Source organism: Physella acuta, unplaced genomic scaffold, assembly GCF_028476545.2.
Source record: "Physella acuta isolate Inbredline_101_S28 unplaced genomic scaffold, ASM2847654v3 ptg000309l, whole genome shotgun sequence".
Taxonomy (NCBI): Eukaryota; Metazoa; Mollusca; class Gastropoda; family Physidae; genus Physella; species Physella acuta.
The window spans coordinates 69,935-87,919 of NW_026731828.1; the positions used below are offsets into that span (position 1 = coordinate 69,935).

Below are 17,985 nucleotides of genomic sequence, written 5' to 3' on the forward strand. Positions count from 1 at the left end.
GGGTAGACGTTGCATTACTCCCCCCCCCCCCTCCCCTCTCAGCCCTACGCCCGCCGAACAGATGCCTGAAAGAAACACTGGTTAGAATTATGAGAGAATTTTTTTTTGTTTGTTGAAGTTTATTTTCAACCAAAAAAAAAAAATCTCCACACCATGAAAGATCTGCGTGTTAATAAACAAGCTCATATGTTTGCCGGAAATGAAACATTAATTTCTACAAACAAGGCCTACACAACTTCGGTGTTAATATTACACAAAAACAGTTCTCGTTTGTTATATGGTTTCCTTAGGCTCTCGGGCAGTGGTTCTTAACCTGGGTTCAATCGAACCCATGGGTTCAGTGAGCCAGTCTCAGGGGTTCGATGGAGGTCAAGAACCGCACCCGACTCCTATGATTCACGATCTGATTTTGTCAGTGCGGACAATAAAACTATTAAGAAAGGTTCGGTGAATGCGCATATGAAATTGGTGGGGGTTCAGTGCATCTGAAAAGGTTACGAACCACTGCTCTAAGTCTAAGATACTTGGGGGTTGAGCCAAGGGAAGCTACTCGGCTAATTTTTTTTAAAATTAAAATTTCAAGAGTTATCTCCTGTAAATTTCCATAACATAGGTATACTTTTTCACTCAAACTCGGTTTCTTGTTGATGACTTAGCAGTCGTTACAAGAACTCCTGAGGAGGTTTTCAACACTCAGCTATTTTAATACTGTATCAACATTTGAACGAACAGTTTCTATGTTCATTGATGATAAATTTACTATCAAGAAAATATTTGGAAACATCCAGCAGTGAACATATGGGGAAGGCGAGGGAGGCGGGGGGGGGGGGGGGGCATCATGACACACGAGAGAGGTGGGGTATGGCAGTTACATTTAACTTAGTACAGGCACACCAATCTAGCACACAAATCTCGGGCCACGTCTGCCTGTTCTAAAAAGCATACCCAAAAATTATTTAAAACTTTTTACACCACAATTTTAAGCTAACTCATAAATTTTTATAAATTGGTATTAGTCTCTATTTTTATACAACTTACATAATCAATGAGATCCATATAAACATGAATTGGTTAAAACAAATATACAAATTTATGACCAGTTAAGTGAGGTACAGGGTTTAGAGTTAAAACACCATGTTGAAACACCCAGCTAACAACCCCCATGTAAAACACCCAGCTAATAACCCCCCATGTTAAAACATCCAGCTAATAACCCCCCCCCCCCTGTAAAACACCCAGCTAGCAACCCCCATATAAAACATTTTACTAACAACCCCCATGTTAAAACACCCAGCTAACAACCCCAATGTTAAAACACCCAGCTAACAACCACCATGTTAACACCCAGCTAATAACCCCCATGTAAAACACTTTGCTATCAACCCCCCATGTAAAACACCCAGCTAACAACCCCCCGTGTAAAACACCCAGCTAACAACCCCCCATGTATAACACACCGCTCGCAACCCCCATTTAAAAACTCGGGATATAGACATGATTTTTAATCCATTTTTAATTACTTAAACTTTTTAAAATAGAATACAATCTCGTATAAAAAATAATTTCTCACCAAGTAAATGCCAAACAATGTGTATAATAGTGCGGTATATTATTAGCAGGCCTACTTTATAAATTCACATGCGTTTTTTTTTTTGAGAAATTGGAAATAGCGTCAATTACTACTTCCTGTCAACGGAAATAACTCAAAATTTGAAAGAAAGCAAAGAATTAGATCTTTTACTTATATGTGAAATTTCAATAATCTATCTGAAACAGTATTCAAGTTATAGGCTTTTGAAAAGTTAAAAGTGGAATACGTTCCACTTCCGGTTACCGAAAATTGCTGAAAAGTCGATACAAATTTGATATAACGGTACTCAAGTTATCGTGTTCACAGACACACATACACACATACACACACACACAGACATACGGAAAAGATGGCAAAACGAGAACAACACTTTAAAATACTTTTTATCGCTCAATATAGCACTGTGTCTGCAAAATTAAAATTCCTTTCAGCTACAAAAGATCAGATAAAATAGTGTATCAACAGAGAAAATATGACTATGGAAATATACTTCTTTACGTGCATAGCTGGCAATGTTCCCGTGGAAATGTATTTTTTATGGGCATAGCCGGCTCAAGCAATTTTCTAAGGAAAAATGTATCGGAAAAATATAAAGAATCAAACACTCTTAGGTTTAGACATGACAATTCCTTCCTCCTCCACCACTACTTGGTATGGGTATAAAGGACAGTTTACTTAAGGGAAAAACTAGGGACTCTATATAGCACAAAACTTCAGTTTAAATCTTTTTTTTAATTGTTTTTTTTACGTCTTCAGTTTATATCTTTTTTTTTTAATTCTTTATTTTTTTTTTTTTTACTTCTTCAGTTTAAATCTAATATATAAAGTTCAATTCTGTATGTTTGTTTGTAAAATGTAAAATGTTTTTCGTGGATACTTCAATGGATTAAAGTGTTAGATTATTATAGTGCTCATGGTCTAAATTTATGAGTAAAAAAATTACTATTGAAAGTCTTTAAAAACAATTTTCATTTTATATACTTAGAATAATAATTTTCAATTATGAACATTACATAAAATTTTTAAAAAGTGTATCAACGTATATAAAATTTCTAAAATTGTGTCTGAAATGTATTGACTACACAGCTACTTCCCTTTAAAAAACCATTAAATCGGGGGAAGAAAGAATTTACTTTTTATTACTTTGTTTTGGTGTTAAGAAAAAAAATATTACATAATTAGCGGGGATTGATTAAGTGCAATGTCGTTGGTATTTTTAATACTGCCTTTTATTTATTCTATACACTGAACATACTGTTCGCTAATTATTTTTCTAAATCAATAACATTTAATAAGCCAGGTCCTACAAATCTTATATGTTTATTTCTTTCCATTTACGGATAAGCTTGGAGTATTATAATTTTGTTCACTAAATTAAAACAGGCGCGTCTTCCGGCGCCCCTGCACGGTTCGATTTGGCGCCCTGGGCTATCATGTGAGTGCTATGGTGCATAATTTCGTTTTAAACAGTGCGATAGACTATGGATAAGAAAGGTTACTATAGTCTTTAAGTTAATCAAATCCGGGCGTCCTCCGGCACCACGACAGGGTGCTATTTGGCGCCCCGGGCCTTCCCGTGTACACTATGGTACCTACGTTCGCGTAAGTGAGTTCAAAAGACTATGAATAAGTTGGGTACTATAGTCGTTTACAATCAAGCGGTTACGCCGCACGTCGTCATGGTACGATTTGACGCCCAGGGCTAGACTGTGGACACTTAGAGTTTATCTTTGCGTTTGTGTTTTCTTTGTGTTTGAGTTTGGGTTTGCGTTTGTGGTTGTGTTTGCGTTTGGATTTGGGTTTGGGTTTGTTTTCGTTTGCTTTTTTTCTTTGCGTTTGTTTTTTCTTTGTGTTTGTGTTTGCGTTTGTTTTTGTGTTTTCGTTTGTGTTTGTATTTGCGTTTGTGTTATGTTTGCGTTTTTTTTTGTTGTGTGTTTTGGTTTTGTTTGGTTGTAGTTGGGTTTGTGTTTGCGTTTGGATTTGTTTTCGTTTGCTTTTTTTTTTGCCTTAGTGTTTGTGTTTTCTTTGTGTTTGTGGTTGGGTTTGTCTTCGCGTTTGTTTTTGTGTTTTCGTTTGTGTTTGTTTTGTGTTAGTGTTAGTATTATGTTTGCGTTTTTTGTGTGTTTTGGTTGGTTGTCGTTAGGGTGGGCAATGCCTAATAAATTCTGATTACTAAACACACAAGTTATGGTCCTTTACAGATACGTTTTCATAGATGCCAGTGCAGAGCCTGTCAGGGACGGCTAGTATATTATATAATTCTCTATGTTTAGCCAGCAGTGACAATTCGTGTTTCTTTGGGCGGTTCTATCTCTCTAGCTGAGTGTATTGATTAGACATTTTTCTTAGTTAATAGATATGAATATTGCATGGTTGGGAAAAGGAAGGAAACGTAAACTGGTTTTTAATATATTGGCTAGTTTAGTTTAGACAGCTATGATATAGTGGCAAGTTGGGTCCAAACTGGACGTCTATGGGGCAAGGGAAGTAGAGTTCACCTGTTTCTGCAACCTCGCGTATGAAGGGATAGTGTGGTCAGCACTTTGCCCTGTCGCCTTTACTTTCCCTAACGTGAGTTAGCATCAAAGCTACGTGGACTCAAGGACGGTTTACTGAGTTGAACCCAGATTCGAACTCAAGACTTACGGTTTAGCAGTCTAGCTCTCTACTGCAATGTCACTCTGTCCCTTATGGGGCAGGTTAGGTAAGATGTATTGGCGAATTATGGCAGGTTATGTAAGATGTATATAGATCCGTCTGTCTGTCTGTCTTTATGTCTGTCCTTCCGTCTGTCCGTCCGTCCGTCCGTCCGTCTGTCCGTCCGTCCGTCCGTCCGTCCGTCCGTCCGTACGTCCGTCCGTACGTCCGTCCGTCCGGCCGTCTGTCTGTCTGTCTATCTGTCTGTCTGTCTGTCTGTCCGTCTGTCTGTCTGTCTGCTTGTCCGTCCGTCCGTCCGTCCGTCCGTCTGTCCGTCTGTCTGTCTGTCTGTCCGTCTGTCCGTCTGTCCGTCTGTCCGTCTGTCCGTCTGTCTGTCTGTCTGTCTGTCTCTCTGTCTGTCTGTCTGTCTCTCTGTCTGTCTGTCTGTCTCTCTGTCTGTCTGCCTGTCTGTCTCTCTGTCTGTCTGTCTGTCTGTCTGTCTCTCTGTCTCTCTGTCTCTCTGTCTCTCTGTCTCTCTGTCTGTCTCTCTGTCTGTCACCCAGTAATCCGCCACGGGATAAATCAGTGATTACTTTTCTCACCAATAGTAGTGGATGAATTGGTAGGGGAGTGAGGAATAGCGCTACACTGCTAAATCGAAAAAGTCGAATAGAATCCGGGTCTGTCAGAAGAACTTCCTTGGTCTACCCAGCTTTGATCGGGACCTAATTCACGTTTGGGAAAGTAAAAGCTGCTGAGCATAGTGCTTACAACACTATCCCTTCCTATGTTGGTTTTTACAAGAAAAGTCAATGTTTTAACACTTCAAACACACGTTTATTTCATTTATTTCATTTATTTTCTGAATATCAAACATGTTCACACTCTCAGCTGTCATTATCTCCTACCCAAACATTGAAAACCATTGAAAAACAAAAAATAGAATAAGTTCCACTTCCGGCTATAGGGAATCGCTGAAAAGTTGATACAGAACTATAAATTTGAAATAAATTATAGTTTTTTTAATTAATAGGGTTATTAAAAAAAGTATTTTAAACACGTAATTGTTTTTTCTCATTAAAGTTATTATTTTCAAAAATGGACAATGTATCCGAAAGTGCAAGACACCCATCATGACGAAAAAAAACAAAATTTGGTGATTTTTTACGGATCATATCCCCTTAACCCGTATGTTTGTATGTTATTAGTTATTTTTACTATACATTACACATTCGATCAATATCCATTTAACATGAAATAATGAAAAGCATCCACCGATATTTGACTGCACTCAGCACACTTATTTTACAACTTCAAATTATTAATAGGCTACATCTGCCGTTGTTTAAATCTGAAAGTGTGGTGCCTTGGTGTATAAACGTATAGGTCTACAAAAGATGCTTAAAAATTAAGCAACTGTTTATATAGTAAGAAAATGATGATTTCGTTTGATTAAGGAATAAGAAAGTTCATTTCGCAGAGATAATTGCGAGTGATTATGCAGTCCTCATCGTTCAGAGGATTGTAAAGTTGGTTGTATTCCACACAGTCTTCATCTCCATTGGTACTGCTTGGCTGGTCTAATAAAATAAAACAAAATAAAAATACAAATTTATTTTTCAAAAAGTTCCAGTTTACATTCTATCTTAATTTCTCCCTGTCATACAGCCATAACTGGCTCAGAGGCGTAGCGACCCTTCCCGGCCCGTGGGGACAAACTTTCTCAATTTCTCCCTGTCATATAGCCATAACTGGCTACAGCTACAATCTTGTCTAAAGCTCTGCATTCAGAAACAGGATGGTGGTTTAGGCATTTTAAGCATCCATGTAACCAGCCGCTGGACCCGTCGGTTTCCGACCGGCTTTTTTCTAATGGGTTTCAGAATCATGTCCAGGAAAGTAAAAGCGGCTGGACATAGTGCAGACTGCATGATAAATCAAAAAGCAACACCTTTGTTTTTTTGTCTTTGGGATCCTCCATAAATGACGTCACACGCCGGGGGGGGGGGGGAGGGGTTCAGACTTTTGTGACGATGTGTGACGAGGAAGTAGGGGGTAGAGACAGTGTGACGTCACGTTGTCTTAATGCCACGAATTGATAAACATGCCTTTTTTTTTAGAAAAATAAACGCACTAAATACAAAATAATTTTTTTTACATTGGTTGCGATACTTCTAACAAAATGTATACTTTTGTGTAAATCAGGGGTCTCCAAACTACGGCCCGCGGGCCGGATGCGGCCCGCGAGGTCCTCTCATCCGGCCCGCGGAGATCTTATTGTCCACGGACAAAAATGTTTGTTGGAGGTGGCTGAGGAACTTTGCTCAGAAATTTCAAAACAATTACAAAATGTAGCTTTTGGTACAACTACCGTTGCCCACCGTGTTGCAGAAATTGGTGAAAACATGTTGACTCAAGTGGCGAAAAATGCAAGCAAGTTTCGCAATTTTTCAATTGTAATGGATGAGTCGCTGGAAAGATGTTCCACCTCTCAACTGCTTGTGTTTATTAGAAGTGTGGATGAAGACATGAACATAACACAAGAGCTGGCTTCCCTACATAACATGTATAGCACTGTTACCGGAGATGATATATTCAATGAGTTGAAAAAAACATTTGCTGATTATAACTTCATATAGGTCTTCAAGGCGTAAGCAACAGCTTAGCGAAGAACAATTTGAGAACAAATCGGACCTGGAGTGTGTTGTTGGCCCCCGACAGTGTTTCTTTCAGACTTTTTTCTCCGGGAGTGGGGGGTTGACGACGACACTTGAAATTTGTATATATTTATATATAATTTATATTTGGGGGGGGGGCAGACATTTTCGGGAGCTGAGGGGCTTTACAACCCTAAAGAGATGCCTGGAAAAAAACTCTGGCCCCCGGACTGATTTTTTATAGTTAATGCGGCCCTTGGGCTGAAAAGTTTGGAGACCCCTGGTGTAAATTATCAAAAGATTGTGAAATAATATATCGTTGTTCTAATTAAATTGCCCTATAATTTGACGAAGTATGTTTGTAGTAGACTGCCGTATTTGCGAATTTGTCAATAGTGCTATTTGACTAAAGGTCGGAAGCATGTCAACTAGTGAGAGTAAGGCATAGGTATCAGTGTAATGCTCATGTTCTTTAGCGTTTACAGAGTAGGGCAGTCATAATAAAACTTTAAACCCCGTTCCCCGAATATTTTATTCAAAAACTATTTACAGAACTTATGTTCACACATAGGGCTGCTACTCTTGCCCTTGATGACACGCCTTATCTCCCTTACTTCATTGTGTTCATGTCGGTAGCTCATGTTAGTTAATTAAACGATCTAGAGGAATAAAATACTTTTAAAAACTTTTTTAAAAACCACGTTTTTCTTGTGGACTAAAAAGTAGAAAATAAATTTTTCTTCCGACCCTAGGGGATCTACCAATGACTGCTCGTAGATTTTGTGCTTCCTCGAGCTGTGCAGGTTCTTGTGATGACTGTTCATACATTTGATGACAAAAAAACGTGGGTACGTTCACCATCAAATTTCCCGACCCATCTGCCCGACCCACGTTTTTTGTCATCAAATGTATGAACAGTCATCACAAGAACCTGCACAGCTCGAGGAAGCACAAAATCTACGAGCAGTCATTGGTAGATCCCCTAGGGTCGGAAGAAAAATTTATTTTCTACTTTTTAGTCCACAAGAAAAACGTGGTTTTTTAAAAAGTTTGTTTAAGTATTTTATTTTCTCCTTTTTAGTCCGTTGCTTCACATGAAAAACGTGGTTTTTAAAAAGTTTTTATATAGTTTATTTTCTACTTTATCTAATGACTTGATTAAGTATGACTTGACTAAGTGTTTTTAAATACATAAAAATTTAGAGGATTTTTTGGCTACCCATCAGAGTTGGGTGGACTCAGGGACGGTCTACTGACTTAAACCCGGATTCGAACTCGAGACTAACGGGTTAGCAGTCCAACTCTCTACCGCTAGACCACTCCGCCACTGATAAAACCTCTTAATTTTGTTTTGATAAATCTGGATTGATAATTTTTGCTTTAGAAATCATGTCCTCAATTTTAGGGTCCTTGGGGCGTAATTTAATTAAGCTAATTTAGGTCTCTAATTGCTAGTTTTTATGATTGCATCTGAAATTGTTAGGCGAAAATAGCCTGCATGCCGAATTTCAGATGTCTAGAGCAATCAGAAGTGGGCTAATTTTCGTTGTCAATTTTAACAACAAACCCACAAACAAACAAACGCAAAGCTGAGTTAAGAAAAACGTGTTAAAAATAACTGGTCATACGATCAGTTCCAAGGTCGAGAGCACGAGATTTTTGTAGGTGCGAGGAAAAAAAAGCGGATGGAGAGTCTTTACTATTAAAATCTATAACATTACAATTGCTTTGTAAGAGATGACATCCACTAAGTCCATCATATAGACTACAATGAACTATACCATGAAAACAGTTAAATAATTCGCATACTATACAGAGTTTCTTCCAGGCATCTCTTCGCCCCCCCCCCCCCCCCCCCGAAAAAAGTCTAACGCCCCCCCCCCCCGGGAAAAACGTCTGGAAGAAACACTGATACTATACTCAATATATTGTTATTCAAACGTGAGTCGTCATGTCTGCGAGAAATATCTACGTTTACATCAAGTATTTTAAAATAATGTAATCCTTTCAGCTTTAACATTGCCTCGAAGTTTTATTGTTTACCTGCTGGTTCCACGTATGGGTCCAGCACGCTCATTGTCAACGCTCTGGCTGTGTCAACGAGGGGGGATGGGGTGGAGTGTGACGTCATTTTAGAGGGGTGTCTGACTTTTTGTGACGATGTGTGACGTAGGTAGGAGGGTGTAAAAAATTGGCAAAAAATCGTGACGTCATTTATGGATGACACGACCCCTTAGAACACAAGTGATAACTAAACCACATTTTGTGTACTTTAAATTTATAAATAAACTAGCCGTCCCGGCCAGGCCCTACCCTGGCCTTTGTGAAAAACCTATCTGTAAATGACATTGGCTTGTGAGTTTATTAAAGCATATATCGGGCTTAGCCTGGGTTTAGGAATTATATTACTTTTCGAATTCAACCAAACCACAACCAACTAAAACCAAAACACAAAAAACAAACGCAAACATAGCGCAAACACAAATGCAAACATAAACGAAAACTCAAACCCAAACACAAATACAAACTCAAACTCTAACTCAAACGCTAACACAAAAGCAAACACAAACACAAATACAAACGCAAACACAAACGCAAACATCAAAGCGAACAAAAAACGCAAACACAAACATAAACGCAAACACAAACGCAAACACAAAAGCAAACACAAACGTTTCAATAGTCTATAGAAAACACTAAACCGAAAGTATACGCCTTGGCACTCACGGGAAGGCCCGGGGCGACAGTGGCACTCTCTCTGTGCTCCGGACGACGCCCGTATTCGATTCAGATAAGGACTATAGTAGCTTTTCGTATCCTTAGTCTATCGCACTGTTTAAAACGAAATTATGCACCATAGCGCTCACAGAATAGACCAGGGCGCCAAATCGAAGACAGTCTACTAGTATATATATATATATATATATATATATGTATGTATATATATATATATGTATATATATATATATATATATATATATATATATATATATATATATATATATATATATATATATATATATATATATATATATATATATATATATATATATATATATATATATATATATAAATATATATATATATATATATATATATATATATATAACGATTTTAAAAAATTGAACCCCCACCCCCATGAAACGATCCTGGCTACGCCACTGCTCTAGGTCATATGCGAACACATTTTTTTTTACAATTTATACTTTTTTTAAAGTAATAAACATCCCCCGTTTAAATTCTGACTTCGTCACTGTAGAGGGAAATGTACATCATTCAATGTCAAAATGTGTAAGATTCATGAGTAGTCTACATACACACGTTAAAGATTGTTCTCGTCCAGTTGTAGGTAAGTGTGGTGCCATCATCCACCCACTTGAACACGCCCTCCGTCTCCATGTCATCCAGACCTACCCAGAAGTTGAAGCGGAATGTACCGGCGATCGTCTTCAAGATGTTGAACTTTTCTTGTGTCTTTATTGTGTAGAGGTTACCGCCAAATTCTGAAACAGTTTGCAGTATATAATTGAAATTAGAGCTGTATAAATAAATATATATACGTAGGCCTACATGTATAGCGAGATGGCTAGAGTAGAACGGGCAATAACGTTTGTTGATTTTGTACATTGGCCAGCCAGTTCGCGACCGGGCTAGAGGTGAATGGCCAAAATCCAAATAAGAAGATTATGAACAGATTTTCGGTGTTTTGATTATGAATATGAAATTAGGCCTAAATAGATTATCAATTAAAATAAATTACAAAATCAATCAAATTATTTTACCCTAGTAGAAATGTCAGTCTCAATGATAGCCTTCGTCCCACCAAGAACAAACTACAAGGCAGCAGTTGTTTGATTTTGGAGTTGTCTCTCCTAGAAGAGTTGCTGTCCCCAGCTAACGAGCCTCATCTGCCCGGGGTTCGAACTCGAGACTTTTCGGTTTATCTTCCATAAGCTTTACTGACTCGACCGCGCGGACTGTATTTGTTTCTATTTTGTTCTTTTATTATTGTGTCAATTTCCGCATCATAGAAGAGGGCTATCAGATACAGTAGTACCCATATTTTCTGGTGTTTGGAAACTATCAGGAGACTGGATTATTTACACATCAACAAACACATAAACCGACATACAAACACATAAACAGACACACACACAAACACTAATATACATACACAGACACAAACAATTATATACATAAACACAAACATATCTCCACACAAACACACAGTTCTCTCTCTCTCTCTCTCTCTCTCTCTCTCTCTCTCTCTCTCTCTCTGCACCCCATGCGAATGGCTATCTCTGTTCCTGTCAATGATCAGATCACTGAGTAACTAATAGATATACCCGCACTTCCTGTGTGGATCAGCCGACTAACTCAATGATAATTGCTCCGACTCTAAGCAGTTTGAATCTATAAATAGAATAACAAAAGGAAGGAAACGAAATTTTAAACTGATTTCCGCCATTAAAAAAATAACATGAAACCTACAGTTCACGACACATCGCATAGGAATTTAAAATAAATATTAGGCCTATAGGTTTAATACATATTGCATAGAAGATAGAAATTTAGATCTAGTGATCTGGTTAGTAGTTATTTCATGTTTATTAGAATATAGTCTAGAATCTAATCATACGGCTGCATAAAAAGAAAGTTTGAAGGAAATAGAATAGGAATCTAGAGAAGCGGAGGTAAGAAGGTTAAATTAGTAATTTACATGATTTTTATTGTAGTTTCACTGTTTGTTAGGCCCAATTATTAAATCTTTAGATCAGAGGTCCAGCTTGATCATGTGTGGTATCTATTGTGGTGCATTGGAATGAAAAGCCCACATACTTAAATATAGAATCTAGTAGCAGGCCTATACTATAACTGTACTGCCCTATACTTTAAATTTGTTACCACAAGAAAAAAGCCTATTTACTATTATTAGTTATAATTAAATTAAATTGAAATATTTGTTTATCTTTATAGTTTATAGTGAATGCATGCTAATGAGCATTATTCAAGCTGCTGTTATATTTAGGCTCATAGGCCTATATGTATATACTCTATAGCTTAGGCTATATACTATAGACTATATATTATATACCAATAATGTGCATAAAACTTAAAGCATGTAAGCATACACAATAATAATTATCATTAGACCTATAGTAACTAAGACTCGTACTATTTAGTACTACTTTAATACTACCTTTAAACTATTAGGCATAATGAAATAATGATTAATGATTTCAGTGTTTTCCGCACTCGAAAGGAAAGAGGTTGCAGGGAACGGGTGTGGGGAAATTGCGAGACGCGAAAAGCGAAATGGCGAGGCGGGAAAATGCGAGAAGGTAATGCGAGACATACCTGCGGAATTAAGGGTAAATAGCGAGACACTTTTGCGAAAAAAGTTTTTTTTTTTCCATCTTTATTTATTTAAATTATTTTTTTTTTGTTTTAAAATAAACATTATAAAAATTATACATTTTTCTTTTGCTACTTCTTCCAATCCACATTCACAACATTTCACATTCTCATCACAGTTGACCTCCTCGTTCATCCCACAAACAACACTGGCACCCATGTTCTCATCATCATCATCCGCACGCTCAACATCTGTTTTCCGTTTTTTATAATTTGTATTTTTATCATTTCTGTAATTTTGGCAATGTCTTGCTCATTGTTGTCACCAGCAGTTGAGTTTTTTTTTTTTAAACATCGATATTTTCCCAAAATCTTGTCTAATTTCGGTCAAAATAGAGTATTTTAATCAATTCCTATTAAAATGTATTAAAACAGTTTTCTAAAACGCGAAAAAACGTCTAAAATTCTTTTTCTAACATTGCTTTTTTATAGTGCGACTTCACATCTAACCCCCCCTCCTCCCCCTCATCACACATCGTCATAAAAGTACAGACCCCCCCCCCTACGAGTGTGACGTCATTTATGGAAGACCCCAAATAACACCACCACCAAAACCAAAAAAATCAGATAAGTTCAACTTGGTTTTAAAAATATTTGAAGTAGGCCCATAGCTTACGATATAGCACAAGCAACTGATAATATCGGTGACGTCACTTTATTTTGTTGTATCCAAATGATGTAGGCATTTCCTTGTGCTTAGATTTAATTTATATGGTAAAAAAGAGCTAGAAAAAAATCGTAGGCGGCGGCTATAATACAAAATTTCTATGCAACAATAGAAAATATGTTTGCGGCGGCAGCGGATCCGGGCACGGCGATCTTCAAAGACGGTAAATCAGGCGGCCTCGCCTTTCCACACAAAAGACAGAAGTTGATCTATCGTCGGCGGTATTTCCGTCGGTTTCGAACAAGGTGGTATTTTAAGTCGTCAGTATGTCTAGCGACGGAAAAATCGGAAGTTTTAACAATGTAAACGAAACGTCTTTGAAATCTGGACCAAATACCACTAAAAGTCGGGTGCGGTAAATTTTTCGCAGAAATCTTCGCATTTCAACACCACCCAGCGTAAGTATCGGCTTGTGGTAAAATGCGAGACAAAAAAGTCACGTGACCGACCGTTTTCGCGCCCTTCTCGCATTTTCCCGCCTCGCCATTTCGCTTTTCGCGTCTCGCAATTTCCCCACACCCGCAGGGAACTTAGAAACTAATCTTTGCCAACATACTGGATTTCTGGTGATGACAATAGCAGCAGATAGTATGCGGCTCAGTTAATACTAAAAACAATTGATTTTAGTAATTAGTGGTAAGCTCTTTTTTAAAATAATATATTATAACATGGTATCGCAAAGGTTCAGGTTGTCCAATAAATGGTAATTAGAGTCAGGTTTAGGACTATAGTTTAATGCTTGGTTAGTAATATGCATCAAGTTGGGAAAGACATAGAAATGGAAATACATAGAATTTAATGTGTTCATTCGCAAACGTTACTATTTAAATTTTTTTAGGCCTGCTATTTATTGCTGAATAATAAAATCACTATACTTATCCACTATATTATGTTTAAATAAAGTGAGTTTAGATCAGTCGAGTAAATAAATTTAATAGCAAGACAGCTAAAATTTACAATAAATAAATATATATATATATATATATATATATATATATATATATATATATATATATATATATATATATATATATATATAATTTGATTGCTATTTTATAAAAGTATGTAAATCACAGAACAAACATTACTTTGTATTGTGTCTACAACTTAACAAAAATGCTACTACTTTGATGGATTGCACTAAATAGGGGTTAGCTTTAATTTAATAATTTGTGAGATATTCTTGCTAATCTATGTGTAAATTGCTTTTCAGGACTATGAGTGTGTGTTTGACCATCCAGATTTCATAACTACAACTGATGTTCAATTACAAGGGATATTAATCAGTCTCCGTGGACTATACACTGTGCCTAGTTTCATCCTCAGGTAACTGTACTATAGGCATAACCCATTTTTTAAAGTAATTATTATAGCAAGAGATAGCATTGTATGTTATAATAAATATAAAGGATTTTAATCCAAAATATTTTATTAATTATTGTCTTTTCTTAAATTCTAATAAATCAGTGAGTTGTACAACATAGAGGGTATTATATTTGAATGATAATTGAAACATATATTGTTATAGAGCTCAAAACTATGTACTTATCTAATATAATTAATATACTGAAACAGTTTTATTGAAGCATATTATTTCATATTTTACCACACAGAGACTGATGTGTAAGCTTAAAGTAAAGACATCAAATCAAAGTATCAGCCATCAAGAGGGTAAATATTGATAGTCTACTTCATTAATCTTCAATATGAATGAACACAATTTTAAATCTATAATCTTTGCTGATAATGTTTGTTTCTTGTTATTCATCATGTTCAGTGCTTTATCTTTTCAAAGTAATTAGTTATAGTAAAGAAATATTAGAGATAGTAATATAAATTTGTAATTTATTTTTCTTGCAAGTTCCACAAAAGAAAGTATCAAAATATTTAGCCTTTATTTCATTTACAGAAAAACATTCAAAATCATATTGTGATACACAAGTCAAGCAAGTCTATGACCAGCATTTTGATACAGGCCAAGAAAAAGCTGGATACTTGATTGGAAGGGTCGCACAAAAAACATGGGTTATCACTAGGGAAACAAGCTCGCAATACAGTTCACTGTTAGGACAGCAAGCCAAATACTTCTAAACTTATTTGAATCATTTTTGCTGTTTATTATAATTCATCCAATTGTCTTATTAAATATATAAATTTATATATATACACAATTCCTAATATAGAATTTCTAAAAATGTTTTATTATAATATTTCAAAATGAAACAAACATGTTCCCAGAACACAGCCACATAATGTCAACATGTTCCCAGAACACAGCCACATAATGTCAACATGTTCCCAAAACACAGCCACATAATGTCAACATGTTCCCAGAACACACAAAATGTTAACATGTTCCCAGAACACACAAAATGGCAACATGTTCCCAGAACACAGCCACATAATGTTAACATGTTCTCAGAACACACAAAATAGCAACATGTTCCCAGAACACACAAAATGTCATTATGTGCCCAGAACACACAAAATGTCATTATGTTCCCAGAACACACAAAATGGCAACATGTGCCGAGAACACAAAAATTGACAACATGTGCCGAGAACAATGCCCCTTACAGATGACATGTTCCCAGAACACAGCCCGTAGTTGGCCTGCCATAAAAAGTTAACAATACTTCACTTTTTCCTTAACAATTTTACAAGCAGGTAATAAAGCCATAAATCTTTACTGTGGTGGATATAGCCAATAAATAGGGTAACCTTCACTATATGCAATTTGTAGTTTTCAGTGCCTGTCCCATGCATATTATTTAGCCTAGTGTTTTGGGCCTTGCTTCATTTACTCAATAAATTATATAGGCATGAGAATTTTCATTTTAATCTGCAAAAGCTACATTCTGTACATTATTATTTTCAAACTACGTCATATATTTTTCTCTTCTCTGATAAAAAATATTCCTCATATTGTTTGTGTCAAGTATTTTACTTGTATCTATGCAATACTATATTCCTATTTTATAATAATTACTTTTATACAAATTCTTTTGAAAACTGTTCTTTATTGATTTGTATCATTTTCTTTATTTCTGAAAAATAAAACTTTGTTTGGGAATCCTTTTTTTGTTTCTGTACAAATTAATAAACATAAATACATACCAGGCTTAATATCTATCAACATTAAACAGTTAAGTAGGGCTTATTGTTAGTAATGGTAAATTTTATACTAATTAATGTGATTTCTCCTGGCCACCTTGTTCTGAATACCTTCAACTGTGTCAATGTTGCTACCAACTCCAATAATTAAAACTGAAGCCATTTACTATGAAGTAAAACTTAGGTGTAGTCCAAATCCACCCAGTTGCCAGGGGCAAGGTACCAAACATGATGTCCAGTAGAGGGTTAAGAAAGTATCATTATTAAATCACTATTAAACCCCTCCTCGCCTACGCCATTGCTTGTATGCATATGGACGTTATCGGAATTTACTGTATTGCTTATAAGTCGAAAATGCGAAAAAGACACGTTTAACATTACTAGTTTGAAGAATAACATTCATGTTAGCCAAAACAGGTGTATTCTAAAGTTGTTTCAATTCATTTTATTGTTCATTACGATTATGTTGTAAAATATAGGCCTATTTTAAAAAAAGCATAACTAAAAAGTGTTTTAACGCAATTTCTTCTTAGAAAAGCCTCACGTGCATGATATCATTAACATTACGGCAAATCAAACCCTTGAAGAAGCCCCATCAACCATTCAATTATTACGATGGGCAACAAATAAAACGCCCGCATCAAGGTACAGTCCTTATGCTATCGACATTAGCTCAACCCCGGCAACTAACGTGTCCCAAAACCAAGAATTGAAATCTTGACCCATTATTCTGATTAATTAGTGGTTAAACATCTTTAGGCATCTGAAAACGTTAGTTTTTAATCTAGTGTACTCAAAAAGGAACAACATAAAGCTTTATGCCGCCTTAAAAACCCAATCCCATGTTACGCAAGGTGTCGATAGAGAAAGAATAAGGCTTTGAGTCAGAACAGGCAAGGGCTTAGATAACTGCCAAAATACCTAATCTGTAGACCTCACAAGTCTAGACGATATATTTGTGCCTCTGTTTTTAGACTTTCAGAACAAATACATGTGATGTGGTCAGTAGGCACATAAAAGAGAAAAGTAGTTTTAAACATTTCTGAAGGACTGAATTTGAACTTGTAGGCCGTGGTGTCGATGCCAAAGTTTAGCGTCGTCCGCAAAGATAAGCTATCGTTATTTCATCTCTATGCCCGTATTGTGACAGATATTTACAAATGTGTCTAATATAGGACAGAATACATAGCTACTCAACATAGATAAGCGCAATCACTTGTCCACGACTTAAGAAACCACTATACTGCAAAACCCACCTAAATGGAAAATGTCTTAGATGTGTGTTTTAATACAAATGTGTACCTCGTCGCGAGTTAGGACCTGTAGGTAGTCTGTTACTACTCTATATCTAAAAACAAGAAAAAGATAACGTGATTTTTACTTGTTCAATTTCTTGGTTAACTGTATTTGTTGCATCTTGTTCAATTTTGTTAATATTGATTAACCTAAAGGGTTCAAATGTAACAAAGAAAATTGTGACTAAGGTTCCGGGTGCGGGTATGCGGACACTAGTTAAAGTATGCCCTATATATCTATTTATATTTATAGAAATGAAAGTATGTTTATCTGTTTGTCCTATATGAATTACTACATCTTTTTCATCGGATCGCCATAAAACTTTGTGAACAGAGTTTTTTTCCAGGAATCTATTCGGAGGGGGGGGGGATCAGAGCCCCCCCCCCCCACCCCCCGAAGAAAGTCTATCGACCCCCCCCCCCCCACCCCCGAACGAAACGGAATTTATATAGAAAAAAAATACTTTTAACAGTGTCCGCACGCCCCCCCCCCCCGGAAAGATTTCGCCAGGGCGGCGCCCTAGCAGGAAGCAGAAGCGTAGCAACCTATTCCGGCGCCCGGGGCGAACTATCAATTATGTGCCAACCCTATTCAAACGCTGGCAAAAA

General features: G+C 36.5%; 1 long non-coding RNA gene across 1 annotated transcript; it reads left to right on the forward strand.

Annotated features, from left to right (window-relative positions):
- Positions 1-13,489: 13,489 nt before the first annotated feature.
- On the forward strand, positions 13,490-15,190 carry LOC131940133 (uncharacterized). The gene is made up of 4 exons (XR_009386522.1): positions 13,490-13,603; positions 14,181-14,293; positions 14,581-14,638; positions 14,877-15,190. It is a non-coding gene; the product is annotated as an uncharacterized LOC131940133 (long non-coding RNA).
- Positions 15,191-17,985: the final 2,795 nt, after the last annotated feature.